This window comes from Panulirus ornatus, chromosome 64 (assembly GCF_036320965.1).
Source record: "Panulirus ornatus isolate Po-2019 chromosome 64, ASM3632096v1, whole genome shotgun sequence".
Lineage (NCBI taxonomy): Eukaryota > Metazoa > Arthropoda > Malacostraca > Decapoda > Palinuridae > Panulirus > Panulirus ornatus.
Genome location: NC_092287.1, coordinates 23,698,838 through 23,716,464, shown reverse-complemented (window position 1 = coordinate 23,716,464; position 17,627 = coordinate 23,698,838). Strand labels below are relative to the sequence as shown.

The window sequence follows — 17,627 nt, the reverse complement described above, 5'->3', positions numbered from 1 at the left end:
GAGAGAGAGACCATCACCTCGTAGGTACACACAGAGAGGTCACACGCAAGTAGGAAAGACGGACGCGTTCACATCAGGATCAACACCACGGGTCAAACACACCCCCACACCTCCCTCTCTCCTCCCCCAGCATCGCCAGGGGGGGGGGGGGGGGAGGAACCGACTGGGGAAGTACAGGGAGTTACCTCCAGCCTTGGAGGAGGAGGAGGAGGAGGAGGAGGAGGAGGAGGGAGAGGAGGAGGAGGAGAGTTCCCTGGAGGCTCCCTGAGTGACCGGGAACTCAGGAGGAGAATGACACCAGCCACTCGTGAGGGGCACGGGATGAAATGAGAGAAAATAGCCGACGACACTCACGAGGGGGTTTTATGAGTGACCCCAAATATGAGGCATTGAACCCTCATTAAGTAATCAGAGGGGCTATGACCCTCCTCTCTCATCTATTTCTTAAAAGATAAACGTCAAAAATAAATAATATCTGCTCTACTTCAAAAGATAAACGTCACAAAAAAATAATATCTGCTCTACTTCAAAAGATAAACGTCACAAAAAATAATATCTGCTCTACTTCAAAAGATAAACGTCACAAAAAATAATATCTGCTCTACTTCAAAAGATAAACGTCACAAAAAATAATATCTGCTCTACTTCAAAAGATAAACGTCACAAAAAACATTCCTATACTTCAAAAGCCATTCTATAGGGGGCTATAAGGACTGAAACCCATTCCTGATGAAACAAAAGCATCGGATCGGTTGCTCTTGGAGGTTCTGAAGCCATGTTTATCCAGAGGATCACCACACGATGTAGGATCTGATCCCTCAAGGCCTCATGCACACTATAGCTCCGCTCCCGGTCCGCTCACGGCTCCCTCTCGCTCCAATCACGACGCAAGCGACGGAGCGGGAGCAGCCCGTGACCGAAGCGGGAGCGGCCCGACCGTGACCGGAGCGAGAGAGGACCGACCGTGACCGGAGCTGGAGCGGACCGTGACCGGAGCTGGAGCGACCCGTGACCGGAGCTGGAGCGACCCGTGACCGGAGCTGGAGCGAACTGTGTGCATTACCCAACGGTGTCGCTCCACTCTCGGCTCCCATGGGCGTCAGTTGAGGCCCAACAACCATGTGGGATTATGAGAGAATTTTATGAGAGAATTTGCTCACATCGATGGGGGGGGGGTGACATCCGCCCCCCCCCCCATCATCCCCCTACACAATTCCCCCCCCCCCTCCTCCAACACTGGACGGAGGCAGCCAAATTCTCTCCCCCTCTTTTCGTGTTTTGTTTCTTTCTTTCTTCTTCCTCTTCGTCTAGGGCTGTGGCCAGCGTAGCCAACTCAGACGAAGGCAAGGGTCTCCATCTCTTCCCTCTTCCTTCCCCCCTTTCACCCCCACTGCAAGAGCTCCCACTTTCCCCCTACTGCAAGAGACACCGGCACTACAGAGCCTGCGACAGGGGAGTGTGGGTTGGGATGTCCCTGGCTTTGAACACGACGGTACAACACTTTGGCGAAGGTAAGAGCCACGACGTACTCCCAAAGGTCGTACCGTCGTGCTCAAGGGTCGTACCGTCGTGCTCAAGGGGTCGTACCGTCGTGCTCAAGGGGTCGTACCGTCGTGCTCAAGGGGTCGTACCGTCGTGCTCAAGAGTTGTACCGTTGTGCTCAAGGGTCGTACCGTCGTGCTCGAGGGTCGTACCGTCGTGCTCAAGGGGTCGTACCGTCGTCGTGTTGCCAAGCACTGATGCTCTCTATCGAGATCCGAACCGAAAACAACTGAAGACCTCCCCCAACAGACCACATGAAGAGAGAGAGAGAGAGAGAGAGAGAGAGAGAGAGAGAGAGAGAGAGAGAGAGAGAGAGAGACAGGAACTCAGAACAGGAGACGCCTCGGGAGTGACCAAACCGACCGAGAGAAGAGACACCCTCTCTCTCTCTCTGAAATGACCGCTTCGAGGTCAGGGAACTCAAACAACGAGGAGCCCCCCACGCCCTCCCCCCCACAAGACAGTGTTATACCACCGTGGTGAAAGTGGTCGGGTCGGGCTGGGCTGGGCTGGGCTGGGCACTCCACCTGGCCACGTAACTGGTCCGGATCAAAAAAGGCCCCTTTGAGCTGCTAGGTCTGTCGTGGTGAAGGTGGCAGGTTTCGAACCCCACCCGCCAGTACCTCCCAGCACCCCCTGTGTCTGTGTGTGTTTGTGTGTGTGTGTGTGTGTGTGTGTGTGTGTGTGTGTGTGTGTGTGTGTGTGTGTGTGTGTGTGTGTTTCAGATAACGTTGGTTCGTGTCTCCTGTTCGTGTGAGTTTATGTGGGTCGTCTTCACCCTGTTCGTGTTTGTGGGCTTGGAGGGGCTGTGCTTACGTGAGAGAGAGAGAGAGAGAGAGAGAGAGAGAGAGAGAGAGAGAGAGAGAGAGAGAGAGAGAACCTACCTAAATGACGGGCGGACCTGTGTACAACGAAAGGACCTGTGCATGACAGGAGGACCTGCGCATGACAGTATGAGCTTTGCATATTCGGCAGCGCTGTGCGCTGTGTGTGTGTGTGTGTGTGTGTGTGTGTGTGTGTGTGTGTGTGTGTGTGTGTGTGTCGGAAACAGTGGATGAGGGTGGTGTGTGGTGAGCAATGATTGCATGACGTGTGCATGACTCCCGAAGTGTTTCATGACCGGGGTGGGGGTGGGGTGTTATGTGTCATGATGGAAGGCTGTGCGCATGACAGTCACGAGAGGGGGGGGGGGGGGGCTGTCAGCGCCTACATCCACGCATGACAGGGGCGCGGGGGGGGGGGGAGGGGCACCACCATGTACGTGAAGAAGAGGTGCACATGGCGGGGGGCCATGTACGTAAAAATTCAATCCTCAAACAAACCAAATATATTATATATATATATATATATAATGAATATATTTTGTATATGTCTATGCATGATGATGTCTGTGGCTACTGCATGAACCATGTCAGTACACGACGCTGGCTGCTGTATTCGGTTCGTCTAACGTCTCACATGGCATGAGATGGGGAACCAACCCCCTCACTCCTCCCTCACCCTTAGAGGGGGAAGTAGCGGAGGTAGGGAAAGAAATTTGGTGGACGATGGGGGTGGGGAAAGTGCATGACGACGACCCCCCCTCGCTCACTGGATGATTGCCCTGACCAGACGGAACAAAAGTCTGGACCCAATTTCATCACGACCTTGTGAGCACGACGTACGACCCCGTTGATAGGACGGTACGACCCTTGAGCACGACGGTACGGCCGTTGAGCACGACGGTACGCCATCTGCTGTAACATGGACGGTAGACCCCTTGAGAAGACGGAAGACCCCTTGAGACACTCGACACCTTTGGTTGTGATCTGGCTACGACTTGACCTGACAGATGGCCTTTTTGACCTGGCGTACCCAAGGAGCTGTAACGTCATGTGCTGAGTCAATGGGGCCATGTTGATCATACTGACTAAGCGATAAGATATCAAGGCAACAAATAAAGAAATTTATCGGTGGTGAGAGTAAGTGAGCTTGGAAGGAGACTGTGTGAAAGTATAGGTATCAGAGAGACTGTGTACAGAATGGAAAAAGGTGAGCACAATGGAAGTAAGGGGAGTGGGGGAGGAATGGGATGTATTTAGGGAATCAGTGATGGATTGCGCAAAAGATGCTTGTGGCATGAGAAGAGTGGGAGGTGTGCTGTTTAGAAAGGGTAGTGAGTGGTGGGATGAAGAAGTAAGAGTATTAGTGAAAGAGAAGAGAGAGGCATTTGGACGATTTTTGCAGGGAAAAAATGCAATTGAGTGGGAGAAGTATAAAAGAAAGAGACAGGAGGTCAAGAGAAAGGTGCAAGAGGTGAAAAAAAGGGCAAATGAGAGTTGGGGTGAGAGACTATCAGTAAATTTTAGGGAGAATAAAAAGATGTTCTGGAAGGAGGTAAATAGGGTGCGTAAGACAAGGGAGCAAATGGGAACTTCAGTGAAGGGCGTAAATGGGGAGGTGATAACAAGTAGTGGTGATGTGAGAAGGAGATGGAATGAGTATTTTGAAGGTTTGTTGAATGTGTCTGATGACAGAGTGGCAGATATAGGGTGTGTGGGTCGAGGTGGTGTGCAAAGTGAGAGGGTTAGGGAAAATGATTTGGTAAACAGAGAAGAGGTAGTAAAAGCTTTGCGGAAGATGAAAGCCGGCAAGGCAGCAGGTTTGGATGGTATTGCAGTGGAATTTATTAAAAAAGGGGGTGACTGTATTGTTGACTGGTTGGTAAGGTTATTTAATGTATGTATGACTCATGGTGAGGTGCCTGAGGATTGGCGGAATGCTTGCATAGTGCCATTGTACAAAGGCAAAGGGGATAAGAGTGAGTGCTCAAATTACAGAGGTATAAGTTTGTTGAGTATTCCTGGTAAATTATATGGGAGGGTATTGATTGAGAGGGTGAAGGCATGTACAGAGCATCAGATTGGGGAAGAGCAGTGTGGTTTCAGAAGTGGGAGAGGATGTGTGGATCAGGTGTTTGCTTTGAAGAATGTATGTGAGAAATACTTAGAAAAGCAAATGGATTTGTATGTAGCATTTATGGATCTGGAGAAGGCATATGATAGAGTTGATAGAGATGCTCTGTGGAAGGTATTAAGAATATATGGTGTGGGAGGCAAGTTGTTAGAAGCAGTGAAAAGTTTTTATCGAGGATGTAAGGCATGTGTACGTGTAGGAAGAGAGGAAAGTGATTGGTTCTCAGTGAATGTAGGTTTGCGGCAGGGGTGTGTGATGTCTCCATGGTTGTTTAATTTGTTTATGGATGGGGTTGTTAGGGAGGTAAATGCAAGAGTTTTGGAAAGAGGGGCAAGTATGAAGTCTGTTGGGGATGAGAGAGCTTGGGAAGTGAGTCAGTTGTTGTTCGCTGATGATACAGCGCTGGTGGCGGATTCATGTGAGAAACTGCAGAAGCTGGTGACGGAGTTTGGTAAAGTGTGTGGAAGAAGAAAGTTAAGAGTAAATGTCAATAAGAGCAAGGTTATTAGGTACAGTAGGGTTGAGGGTCAAGTCAATTGGGAGGTGAGTTTGAATGGTGAGAGGCTGGAGGAAGTGAAGTGTTTTAGATATCTGGGAGTGGATCTGTCAGCGGATGGAACCATGGAAGCGGAAGTGGATCATAGGGTGGGGGAGGGGGCGAAAATTTTGGGAGCCTTGAAAAATGTGTGGAAGTCGAGAACATTATCCCGGAAAGCAAAAATGGGTATGTTTGAAGGAATAGTAGTTCCAACAATGTTGTATGGTTGCGAGGCGTGGGCTATGGATAGAGTTGTGCGTAGGAGGATGGATGTGCTGGAAATGAGATGTTTGAGGACAATGTGTGGTGTGAGGTGGTTTGATCGAGTAAGTAACGTAAGGGTAAGAGAGATGTGTGGAAATAAAAAGAGCGTGGTTGAGAGAGCAGAAGAGGGTGTTTTGAAATGGTTTGGGCACATGGAGAGAATGAGTGAGGAAAGATTGACCAAGAGGATATATGTGTCGGAGGTGGAGGGAACGAGGAGAAGAGGGAGACCAAATTGGAGGTGGAAAGATGGAGTGAAAAGGATTTTGTGTGATCGGGGCCTGAACATGCAGGAGGGTGAAAGGAGGGCAAGGAATAGAGTGAATTGGAGCGATGTGGTATACAGGGGTTGACGTGCTGTCAGTGGATTGAATCAAGGCATGTGAAGCGTCTGGGGTAAACCATGGAAAGCTGTGTAGGTATGTATATTTGCGTGTGTGGACGTGTGTATGTACATGTGTATGGGGGGGTTTGGGCCATTTCTTTCGTCTGTTTCCTTGCGCTACCTCGCAAACGCGGGAGACAGCGACAAAGTATAAAAAAAAAAAAAAAAAAAAAAAAAATATATATATATATATATATATATATATATATATATATATATATATATATATATATATATATATATATATAATGAATATATTTTGATATATGTCGTCATGCATGATGATGTCTGTGGCTGCTGCATGACCATGTATCATGACACGACGCTGCTGCTGTATTCCGTTCGTCTAACGTCTCACTGGCCATGAGATGGGGAACCAACCCCCCTCACTCCCTCCCTCCCCTTAGAGGGGGAAGGAGGGGAGGGGAGGGGAAAGAAATTGGGTGGACGAGGGGGGGGGGGAAAGTGCATGACGACGACCCCCCCTCCCCTCACTGGACTGTTGCCTGACCAGACGGAACAAAAGTCTGACCCAATATCATCACGACCTCGTGAGCACGACGGTACGACCCCCTTGAACACGACGGTACGACCCCCTTGAGCACGACGGTACGACCCCCTTGAGCACGACGGTACGACCACCTTGAACATGACGGTACGACCCCCTTGAGCACGACGGTACGACCCCTTGAGCACACTCGCACGACCTTTGGTTGTGATCTGGCTCGACCTTCGACCTGACCAGAATGACCTTTTGACCTGCGTACCCATGAGCTGTAACGTCATGTTCATGACGTCATAGGGGCCATGGAATCAACATCACATAAGCGATAACGAATCACAAGCAACAAATAAAGAAATTTATCCAAAATAATAAATAATTCCACTTTTAACTCGCTAATATACGTGAAATAAAGAAATTTATCCACAATAATAAATAATTCCACTTTTAACTCGCTATTATAATACGTATGGCAGGAACGGTAGAATAAATAAATTAATAAATCTAAAATACACAAACACACACACAAAGCACTACTGGAGTAACACCTTAAGAGAGGGATGTAAGTAGGACTTGAGTGGGACTTGAGTGGGACTTTTGGGGATCCCGATGCACCAAGGCTTTTACCCTCTTCTGTCCGTTCGGGCCGGCCGCGCTAACCCCAAACCACCCGCCATCATCCACTACAAAGACATGTCTCTCAAGTTCTCCTCCTCCTCCTCCTCGTCGTCTCCCTCCTCACACACGACGCCTTACCTGCTCCTCCTCCTCCCCCGGCGTGAGATAACCCTCCCAGGGGCCGGCTGCGATAACCCAGGGGCACGGGGGTCCTGTGGGTAGAGCAGGATATCATCTGGGGTTATCATCTGTGGAGGGGGGGAGTTGGAGATGCAGATTGGCCGAGGGGTATCCAGTCCAGGGGAATTTACCAACACTGGAAGAGGCCAGCTTCATATTTGCAGTGGGCCAGATGCCGGAGAGAGGTAAACCTTAAACTATTAGTTATTTTTATGATAATCCCGTCATTAAATTATTAATTACGATATAACTCCAGCACAGAACAAAGGATTAGTAAAGTAATAATTTTCTTTTGATATGGGGTGTTGGGGTGGGGTGAGGAGATAAAAATGAGATGAGAAATCGACATTGTAGTAACCGTTTCTCGATCCCGGCAGCCGTCGTCTGCCAGTTGCTCAGTCGCTCTTGAGCTCCGGGTGAGTGCGCAGGTCCGAGGTTGGGGGGGACGACCGGGTATAGGACGACGCCGTGACCTGTGTTCTAAATTATCCCACCGCAGCCCCCTGTGTGGTGTAGTGCCCACGAGCTTCGGCTGGCCAACGAAGCTCGATACACAAGTGTGACGCGCCTCGGTGGAAAGGAGGAAACGGAGAGAGAGAGAGAGAGAGGGGTTGAGGTGGGAGGAGGGAGAAGAAAAAAAAAAAAGAAAACGCAAGAGAACGAATGGGATATTAACGTTCGCGAGAAGAAGAAGAAGAAGAAGGAGGAGGAGGAGGAGGAGGCGTTAGCAGTGGATAATTATCTGATATCGCGTCGAGGTTGCCTGCCCGCCCGCCCAGCCCAGCTCGAGTGCGGGAGGAGGGGGTTACCATTACGTACCCTGGCCAAAATAGCCTGGCCATCCTTGCATGAACTGGCTCGCGCACCAGCAGGAGGAGGAGGAGGACCCATCACCATCATGGTGGTGGTGGTGAGGCTACTACTAGACCCTGGAAAAACTTCCCCAGCAACAGCCATGGGCTAGAAGACCCAGCCAGCCAGGCCAGCCAGGGAGGCAGGCAGCCAGCCAGCCCAGCCAGCCCGGGAGGCCAGCCAGCCAGCCCAGGCAGCCAGCCAGCCCAGCCATGGGCTACCAGGAGCCAGGCCAGGGAGCCAAGCCAGCCAGCCAGCCCAACCAGCCACCCTAGCCAGCCAGCCTAGCCAGTCAGCCAGGCAGCCAGCCAGCCAGCCAGTACTCCTCCTCCCACAGCGGCCATATGCCTCTGGAAAAATGAGGTTTTGTCTGTGTGTCTGTGTGTAGTGTGCGTTTTTTTTTCTTATATATTTGGTATTTAAATGACTTGTGCTCCATGACTGGCACCGGGTCTTGAAGGAATTTCCAAAGGCCACTTGATGAAAAGAAAAAAAATCATAGTAATTTGGATTTTTGTGAAACATTCCAAGTATCAATTTTAAAAAAAAAAAATTAAAAATTTCTTGCGCTCGATTTTTTACCAAATTTTCTACAATCATGGAGTTATTTATGATTTCATATATCATGAAATATACTTCTATTATATATTCAATTTTTTTTTTTGGAGGATAAATGTGGATTTAGCTGAAGAGTTGCAGTGTGGTAATAAAGGAGGGTGCGACGCTTGCAGGCATTTCCTACATCTGGGGAGCCATTCGTTGTTGCCCAACGGCGTCCACCTCCTGCCCCTCATAACCCACAACACACATGTAGGACTCTCCTACCTCCTGCAGACACGTCCTTCGAAGTCCTCCTGTTTAATGCTGCAGTCTTGCTCTTCCTTACTTTAAACTCATAAAAATGAAATCTGCTTGCTGTCTCCTCTTTTACTGCTTTGATCTGGGTCTGTCTACTCATTTAGTGCCTTCATATGAGTTTGTCTCCTCATATATTGCCTTCATATGAGTTTGTCTCCTCATATATTGCCTTCATATGAGTCTGTCTCCCCATATATTGCCTTCATATGAGTCTGTCTCCTCATATATTGCCTTCATATGAGTCTCTCTCCTCATATACAGCCTTCATATGAGTCTGTTTCCTCATTTACTGCCTTCATATGAGTCATGTCTCAGATACTGCTTTCATTTGAGTCTGTCCTCATTGACTGCTTTCATTTCAGTCTTTGTCGTTCACTTCTTATGTCGTTGGGGTCGCTAGTCGTGTCTTTGTGTGTGTGTGTGTGTGTGTGTGTGTGTGGGTGAGCAAGTTCTTCAGTTCCCACTGGAGTAAAAGCCAGTTTTCCCAGTGGTTCTTTTTTGCAGTTCAACTTTCGACTTCACTGAAAGACTCCAGTGTGGGCTGTGCACTTACCACTCTCGCCAATCTTAAAAGAAATTAGTTCTCGGATTTCCGCCGCTCCTACCTCCCATTTTCTTCGCGGGGACTTGATAATTCTTTCCTTCTCTTTTTTCTTTTTTCTAAGTGGAAGATTTCCGACATCCAGTGGATGTGGAAGTCATTGGCCACACGTGTTCTTAATCTCGCTCCAAATTTACTCATTCATAAGTGGGAGTTCAGGTTTGATTTCTAGTCACATCCCACTTGAACACGACGGTACGACCCATCAACACGACGGTGCAACCCTGGAACACGACGGTGCGACCCGTCAGCACGACGGTGCGACCCTGGAACACGACGGTACGACCCTGGAACACGACGGTGCGACCCTGGAACACGAGGGTTTGACCCTTGGTTATAATAATAGCCGTCGTACTCAAGGGTCGTACCTTTCATGCAAAAGGGGCCGTACCGTCGTGCTCAAGGGTCGTACCGTTCGTGCAGAAGTGGCCGTACCGTCGTGTTCAAGGGTCGTACCGTTCGTGCATGATTCTACAGAGATGGCAACGGAGAAATGTGTCGGGTCCTTTCACTACATGAGTGTAGTCTGGTCATGTGCTCTGACCACATGGCCCGTACTTTCACAGCACAGCACACTCGAGCACACGTCGTTTGACCTGACCCAACAACACTAGGGGACTTTGCTGTGTTGTGAGGTCACACCACAGGACTACTTGCTGTGGTGTGAGGTTACACCACTAGACTACTTGCTGTGTTGTGAGGTTACACCACACGACTATTTGCTGTGTTGTGAGGTTACACCACACGACTATTTGCTGTGGTGTGAGGTTACACCACTAGACTACTTGCTGTGTTGTGAGGTTACACCACACGACTATTTGCTGTGTTGTGAGGTTACACCACACGACTATTTGCTGTGGTGTGAGGTTACACCACTAGACTACTTGCTGTGTTGTGAGGTTACACCACACGACTATTTGCTGTGTTGTGAGGTTACACCACACGACTATTTGCTGTGTTGTGAGGTTACACCACTAGACTACTTGCTGTGTTGTGAGGTTACACCACAGGACTACTTGCTGTGTTGTGAGGTTACACCACTGGAAGTCTTACGTACTGTGGTATGAGGTCACAAGCATTGGCAGGCGTTTACTGTGTTATGAGGTCGCGCCACAGGAAGAATGTGAGGAATCAAGACCGAACACAAAATGGAAATAACTGATAATTGATAATTTTGCCACATTCCATCACCGGTGAGGGGGAGGCAAAATGGCGGAATATTTCATAATTTTTTACACTCGTTTACATATTTTCCTCCAGTCCCATCCAATGGTCGTCCGTATTTATTCATTTATTTTATCTTCCCCATTCATTATTCCATTATATACCTCCCTCCCTACTTCCCATCTATCACCCATCATCTCCCCCCCCCTCCCCACTTCCCATTTATCACCCATTTCCCAACCTCCCGTTTTCACATTACAACCTAAATATTACCCCTCAGTGGTTCTCTCTCTCTCTCTCTCTCTCTCTCTCTCTCTCTCTCTCTCTCTCTCTCTCTCTCTCTCTCTACTCACGTTTTCTCTTTTCCAATCCTTAGACCGTGATCTTTGTGACCTTTTGACCAATTTAAACCCTTACCAGCTCTCCCCAAACACCAGCTTGTTTACATGTTTACCTGTACCTACCAGTCTGCTTCAGTGAATACTACCGATACATTAATTCATTTCACGGTGAAAATAATAATCAATCTATACTCTTCCACGGTGAAAATAATAATTAATCTACAGTGTTCCACGGTCGGAATAACTCGATGAATTACCCATTATTCAGTTTCCCCCTCCCCCCCCCCCCCTCCCACATTCTTTCGGCTCAACAACAATTATTATTTATCATTATCATCATATTCTCAGCCCAGTCGTTCCGGGTGTTTCAAAGGCCAATTGAAACGCTTTTAGAGAGATTTTGAATTTGATGGAGAGCGATCTGACGTGGGAATTACACTGGCCGAGCGATCAGATGTGACAATTACATTAGCCCGTTTTCTTTCCCACACACTTATTTTTTCTCTCCCAATTTTATACTGAATTACCTTTTTTTTTTATTTTCTTCCCCTCCGGTCTTTTTTTTTGTTTATTTTTCCCTCGTTATCCGGACGTGAAAGTTAACCGGATGCTGTCGTGTAGTGTTCAGTTCATGAAGAGATGGGTTATCTTGATATACGAAGCTGATAACTGTACGGTGTGTGTCCGGTCATCTATATATATGAGTCCGGCTATACGTACATGGGAGTCCGGTTATCTGAATGTGAAAGTCCGATTACCTGAATGAGAGTCCGGTTACCGGTAAATAAGAGACTGATTATATGTAAATGAGTCCGGTCATACGTAAATGAGAGTCCGGTAATCTGTAAATGAGAGTCCGGTTATACGTAAACTAGAGTCCGGTAATCTGTAAGTGAGAGTCCGGTAATCTGTAAATGAGAGTCCGGTTATCTGTAAATGAGAGTCCGGTTGGCTGAATGAGAGAGTCCGGTTATCTGTACATTGAAAGTGATTATCTGTAAGTGAGAGTCCGGTTTGTCTGTGTGAACTGCCCGGTTATCCGTAAAGTGGAACTTATTCTACCGGAACACTGTCTTGAGTCTAACTGTGAGAGAGAGAGAGAGAGAGAGAGAGAGAGAGAGAGAGAGAGAGAGAGAGAGAGAGAGAGTACTGCTGCATGACCTATACTCTCTCTTCTCTCTCTCTCTCTCTCTCTCTCTCTCTCTCTCTCTCTCTCTCTCTCTCTCTCTCTCTCATTACGTCACTGCGGTCTCATTCTTCTCCCCCCCCCACCCTTCCCCCAGAACAACAACCCCCCTTCCCCCCACCCCCACCCTAAGGGCGTGCCTCTGGTAGCAGCCCCCGACACAACCCAGGTAAACAATAGAGAGAGGGAGTGGGGGAGTGGAGGGGTAAGACACACCTCCCCCCACCCACCCGTCTCCACAACCCCCCCCCCCCACCCACCCCCCAGCGCCGTGTAACTCAAGGATTCAAACAAGAATGTCAGGGTTCGATCCGACTGTGTGTGTGTGTGTGTGTGTGTGTGTGTGTGTGTGTGTGTGTGTGTGTGTGTGTGTGTGTGTGTGTGTGTGTGTGTGTGTGTGTGTGTAAGTGTGTGTGTGTGTGTGTGTGTGTGTGTGTGTGTGTGTGTGTTCTAAGGGTATCCGCGATTTAAGTTCCCGTTTTAAAATCATGACAGAAGCTGATCTGACTCTTTCTATTTTTTCTCTGATGCGTTTCTTCATTAAACCAATGTGAGAAAAGGCGATTATTTCCCTCTCCATATATATATATCTTCATCCTCGTTTTTTAAATTAAATTGGAAGCCGCGCTCCAAGTGGCGTTATTTAACGAAGGGTTACGAAAAAAAATTGTACCCTGTGATCGAGCAGTTCCTGATGTCGAGAGAGAGAGAGAGAGAGAGAGAGAGAGAGAGAGAGAGAGAGAGAGAGAATTATCTTCGCTCTCGTATAATCCGAGATACAGTTATCCAAATCACTGGTAATAAAAAAAACAAAGAATAGAAACGTAATTGGTGGAGTGGGGATGAAGCAACTGAAGGTGTGACACTGCTTTGGCTACACTGCAAAGACACAAAAAAAAAAACGGGTTGGGGGGAGAGAGGGTGGTGATGCATACTGACTTGGCCACACTGTTCCTTGCCTCTCCGTCACACACACACACACACACGCACACACACACACACACACACACACACACACATATATATATATATATATATATATATATATATATATATATATATATATATATATATATATATATATATTGCTTGATCGAAGGACAGACGGAGAAAGGCCACATTGGTTCACACTCATTCTCCAGCTGTCATGTGTAATGCACCGAAACCACAGCTCCCTATCCACATCCAGGCCCCACAGACTTTTCCATGGTTTACCCCAAAATGTTTCACATGCTCTGGTTCAATACACTGACAGCACGTCGACCCTAGTTTACCACATCGTTCCAATTCATTCTATTCCTTGCACGCCTCTCATCCTCTTGCATGTTCAGGCCCCGATTGCTCAAAATCCTTCTCACTCCATCCTTCCACCTCCAATTTGGTCTCCTGCTTCTCCTTATTCCCTCCGCTTCTGACACATATATCCTCTTTATCAATCTTTCCTCACTCATTCTCTCCGTATGTCCAAACTATTTTAATACACTCTCTTCTGCTCTCTCACACACTCTTTATTACCACACATCTCTCTCACCCTTTTATTACTTACTCGATCAAACCACCTCACACCACATATTGTCCTCAAACATCTCATTTCCAGCACATCCACCCTCCTGCGCACAACCCTATCTATAGCCCACGCCTCGCAACCATATAACATTGTTGGAACCACTATTCCTTCAAACATACCCATTTTTGCTCTCCCAGAAAACGTTCTCGCCTTCCACACATTCTTTAGCGCTCCCAGAACCTTCGCCCCCTCCCCCACCCTGTGATTCTTCCGCTTCCATGTTTCCATTCGCTGCTAGGTCCACACCCAGATATATATATATATATATATATATATATATATATATATATATATATATATATATATATATATATATTACCCGGGTAACATGGCCGTTAACCTGTCTTTTTTATATACGATTTGGTAACTGGGGGGGGGCTGGTTATGTCCAACTGGTCATTTGCAATAAGTCAATCATTCTTTTTTTTTATACTTCCAAACTCGTTTTTGAATTCGTATCAATTTCGCTGTGCGGTTGCGTTATTTGAGACAGACATGGCCCCCGGGCCTGCTTTCTAGATGGCGAGGGAGGGAGGGGGGAAAGTGACGGTATAAAAACTAGAGCTGTGGTGCCTAGCTAGCTGGGACTGGAAGAGTGGCAACCTATTTTTTTTCCCCCATTCTTTTTTTTTTTTTTTTTTTAAACGGCAGAGTGTGAAAGTTGCCACTCCCTATCTCGTGCGAGATATGTTGAGTGCATGTTTCGTTTTCGAGAGATGTCTGTCGTATTTCTCTCTCTCTCTCTCTCATATATATATATATATATTATATATTATATATATATATATATATATATTATATATTATATATATATATATTTTGGCTGTGTTCATTCGATCCTACATATCCATGTGCTGTGTTGGGGATATGATAATATTTAGGTATGATTCTATTCTTCATTAATATGTATTCTATTCGTATTCGTGACTTTATACGTTTGCTGCCATTAATCATGTTTTCTATTCGTATTATGAAACGTTCCCTGCCGTTAATCAGGTTTTCTATTCGTATTTCGAAACGTTTCCTGCCATTAATCAGGTTTTCTATTCGTATTATGAAACGTTCCCTGCCGTTAATCAGGTTTTCTATTCGTATTTCGAAACGTTTCCTGCCATTAATCAGGTTTTCTATTCGTATTATGAAACGTTCCCTGCCGTTAATCAGGTTTTCTATTCGTATTTCGAAACGTTTCCTGCCATTAATCAGGTGTTCTATTCGTATTATGAAACGTTTCCTGCCATTAATCAGGTTTTCTATTCGTATTATGAAACGTCTGCTGCCATTAATCAGGTTTTCTATTCGTATTATGAAACGTTCCCTGCCATTAATCAGGTTTTCTATTCGTATTTTGAAACGTTTCCTGCCATTAATCAGGTTTTCTATTCGTATTATGAAACGTTTCCTGCCATTAATCAGGTTTTCTATTCGTATTTCGAAACGTTTCCTGCCACTAATCAGGTTTCTACTAGCGTTTTGCCTTTCGGTTTTTTTTGATTTGCGTTTCCCGCCAAAAATTTTCATTTTTTTGCTTTTGCCTTTTTTTTTTCCCCGGGAAAAATTTTCCATTTTATTTCCGTTTTTGTTTTTCCTATTTAAAAGGTTTTTTTCGTTTATGGAGTTTGGGATTTTAGGTTTTTTTCGTATTAATTTGGGGAAAAATTTTTCCCCGGGTTAAAAGGTTTTTTTTTGGGGATTTTTGGGAACGGGCCTGCCCCCTTTGGTTTTCCCCGTTTTGGGGAAAGGTTTTGGGTTTTTAACCCAAGTTTTATTCTATTTGGGGAAAAAGGGTTTTTCATTTAAAGGTTTTCTAATTTTTGGGGAAAGTTTTTTTTTAGGTTTTTGGGGGAGGGGAAAAAGTTTTTGGGGATTTAAAGGTTTTTATTCTTTTAAGGGGTTTCCTGCCTTTTTGGGTTTATTCGATGAAACGTTTTGCATTATTTGGGTTTTTTTTTTGGGGAAACGTTTTGGGCCCCTTATAGTTTTCCCCCTTTGGGGGTTTTTGGGACGTTTCCGGTTAACCCCAAATTTTCCCATTCTATTCAAAACGGTTCCTGCCAAAATTAAATAGGTTTAAATTCCCGTTTTAAAAATTTTCCGGGAAATTATAAAAGGTTTTAAAATTCGTTTTCGAAACGTTTCCGGGGCCTTAAAAAAGTTTTTTTGGGGGGTATAGGGGGGAAAGGGGGTTTTCCCTTTGTTTTCTTATCGAAATTTAAACTTTTTTGGGGGCCAAAAACAGGGGTTTTAAATCCGTTTTCGACGTTTGGTTAACGTTTTTATTCGAAAATTATGGGAAACCGTTTTTCCTGCATAATTTCAGGTTTTTATCGAAAATTTGGGAAACCGTTTTTCCCGGGGCTAATGGGTTTCATTCGGTATTTTGAAACGTTTTCTGCCATTAATAAAGGTTTCTTTCGGAAAATTATGACGTTGGGTATGAGTTACTGTTTTAAGGAGCTGTTGAGGCAATGTGTCCCTTTAAAAAACGAGTCTTTGACGCAATACGCAGTTTTAAAGGGGTCTTTGACGCAATACGTCTTGTTTTAAGGAAACTTTGACGCAGTAAATCCTATATATTATATATATATATTTCTTTTTTTCATACTATTCGCCATTTCCCGCATTAGCGAGGTAGCGTCAGATTGGCTCTCGTCACGCTGTGTGGCCTCTGAATGCATAGCGCCTCCCCGGGTCTGGCCAAGCGTCCCCCCACGTAAACACCCCACTCCACCTTCCCCCCTTTTTGAGGGGGCCCCTTTTTGAGGGGGGGAAGGGAATATAATAGAAAACGACGTGTCGTTTGCGGGGCGGAAACCTGAGGAAAATTATATAGTCTCACGGGACTGGTAAACCATCGCCTCTGCCCAGCGTACGATCGTTGTAGAAAGCGGTGGTGCAAAAGACAGATTGGCCTTCCCAAAGTTGTAGAAAGTGGTGCTACAGAAGACAGACCTTCCCAAACCGCATGTGAGAGATGGCACTGGCCTTCCAGTGGTTAAAAAGGTGCCAGAGTAAGAGGAGGGGTGGTTAAGAATATGGAACATACTACGTTTCTATAAACTGCAATATGTTTACATTAGACCCCCCCTCTCCCCACCCTCCCTCGCCTCCTTCCGACATTACGTATATATGAACGAACTTAACACATCTTTCGTATACACTCACTACCTGAAGCTTATATATATATATATATATATATATATATATATATATATATATATATATATATATATATATATATATACATATATATATATATATATATATATATATATATATACATATATATATATATATATATATATATATATATATATATATTCTCTATGGACGTTTCATTGGATGTATATATTTCTAATGTATATATTCTTTTCAAAGAATTTATTTCCGTTTTCCTGGAGGAAATTCGTGAAAAAAAGGAAATACGTCAAAGTGGTGAAAGTGGTCTGGATGTGGACCAGAAACTGTGCTGGATGGGAAGCCACGAGACGCGGGGGTCGAAACAAAAAAAAATCCGGTGGTTTGTGTTGTGGTTCACATTGTTTCGACTCCCGGGGTTCCAATATTACTTGAGCTGGTTTGTTGTCAACCGCGGCGTTCCTTACCTCTACCTCTACTCGTATCCTCTTTTTAAAACACTGGCGACAGTAGTTCAGTCCCTTATATCAACTCTGTACTTAACTAGTTGGTAATAACGGTAGTTAAAAAGAGTTTAACCTAGACTGAACGAGGCTTTTTGAGTCGTTTCAGAAAACGGAGAGAAAATCACGATTGCCAAGGCAACAATGTCCGTTATTCATTTGTTTTTGTTTGTTTGTTTGTTTGTCTTTTGCCATGAGTCATAATACACGTTTTAGTTCAAAGTTGGGGTGAGGGGGGGTGACATTTTAGTCTCCTTCGATGTGGGCAACCACTGTTGTGGGGAGGGGGGTTGTGGGGAAGATGAGGAACTACTATATATATATATATATATATATATATATATATATATATATATATATATATATATATATATATATTATCGTGAAAGTTTTGTTATAAGTGTTGTTGAAGTTATTAAATATAACCTGACCT

At 45.6% G+C, this 17,627-nt stretch overlaps 1 protein-coding gene across 6 annotated transcripts in view; it reads left to right on the top strand.

The window, feature by feature from the left end:
• Window positions 1-17,627, top strand: part of FER (tyrosine-protein kinase Fer) — a 135,892-nt gene that overhangs the window by 21,455 nt on the left and 96,810 nt on the right. For 2 of the 6 annotated variants that reach the window (XM_071657395.1, XM_071657394.1), the window contains exon 1: window positions 7,416-7,437. The exons of 2 other annotated variants lie outside the window; for them this stretch is intronic. The gene's annotated coding sequence lies outside the window, so the exon portion shown is untranslated. Of the gene's footprint in view, window positions 1-7,415; window positions 7,438-17,627 lie in introns of those variants that run through there. 2 more of the 6 variants (XM_071657396.1, XM_071657397.1) reach the window with 2 other exon arrangements.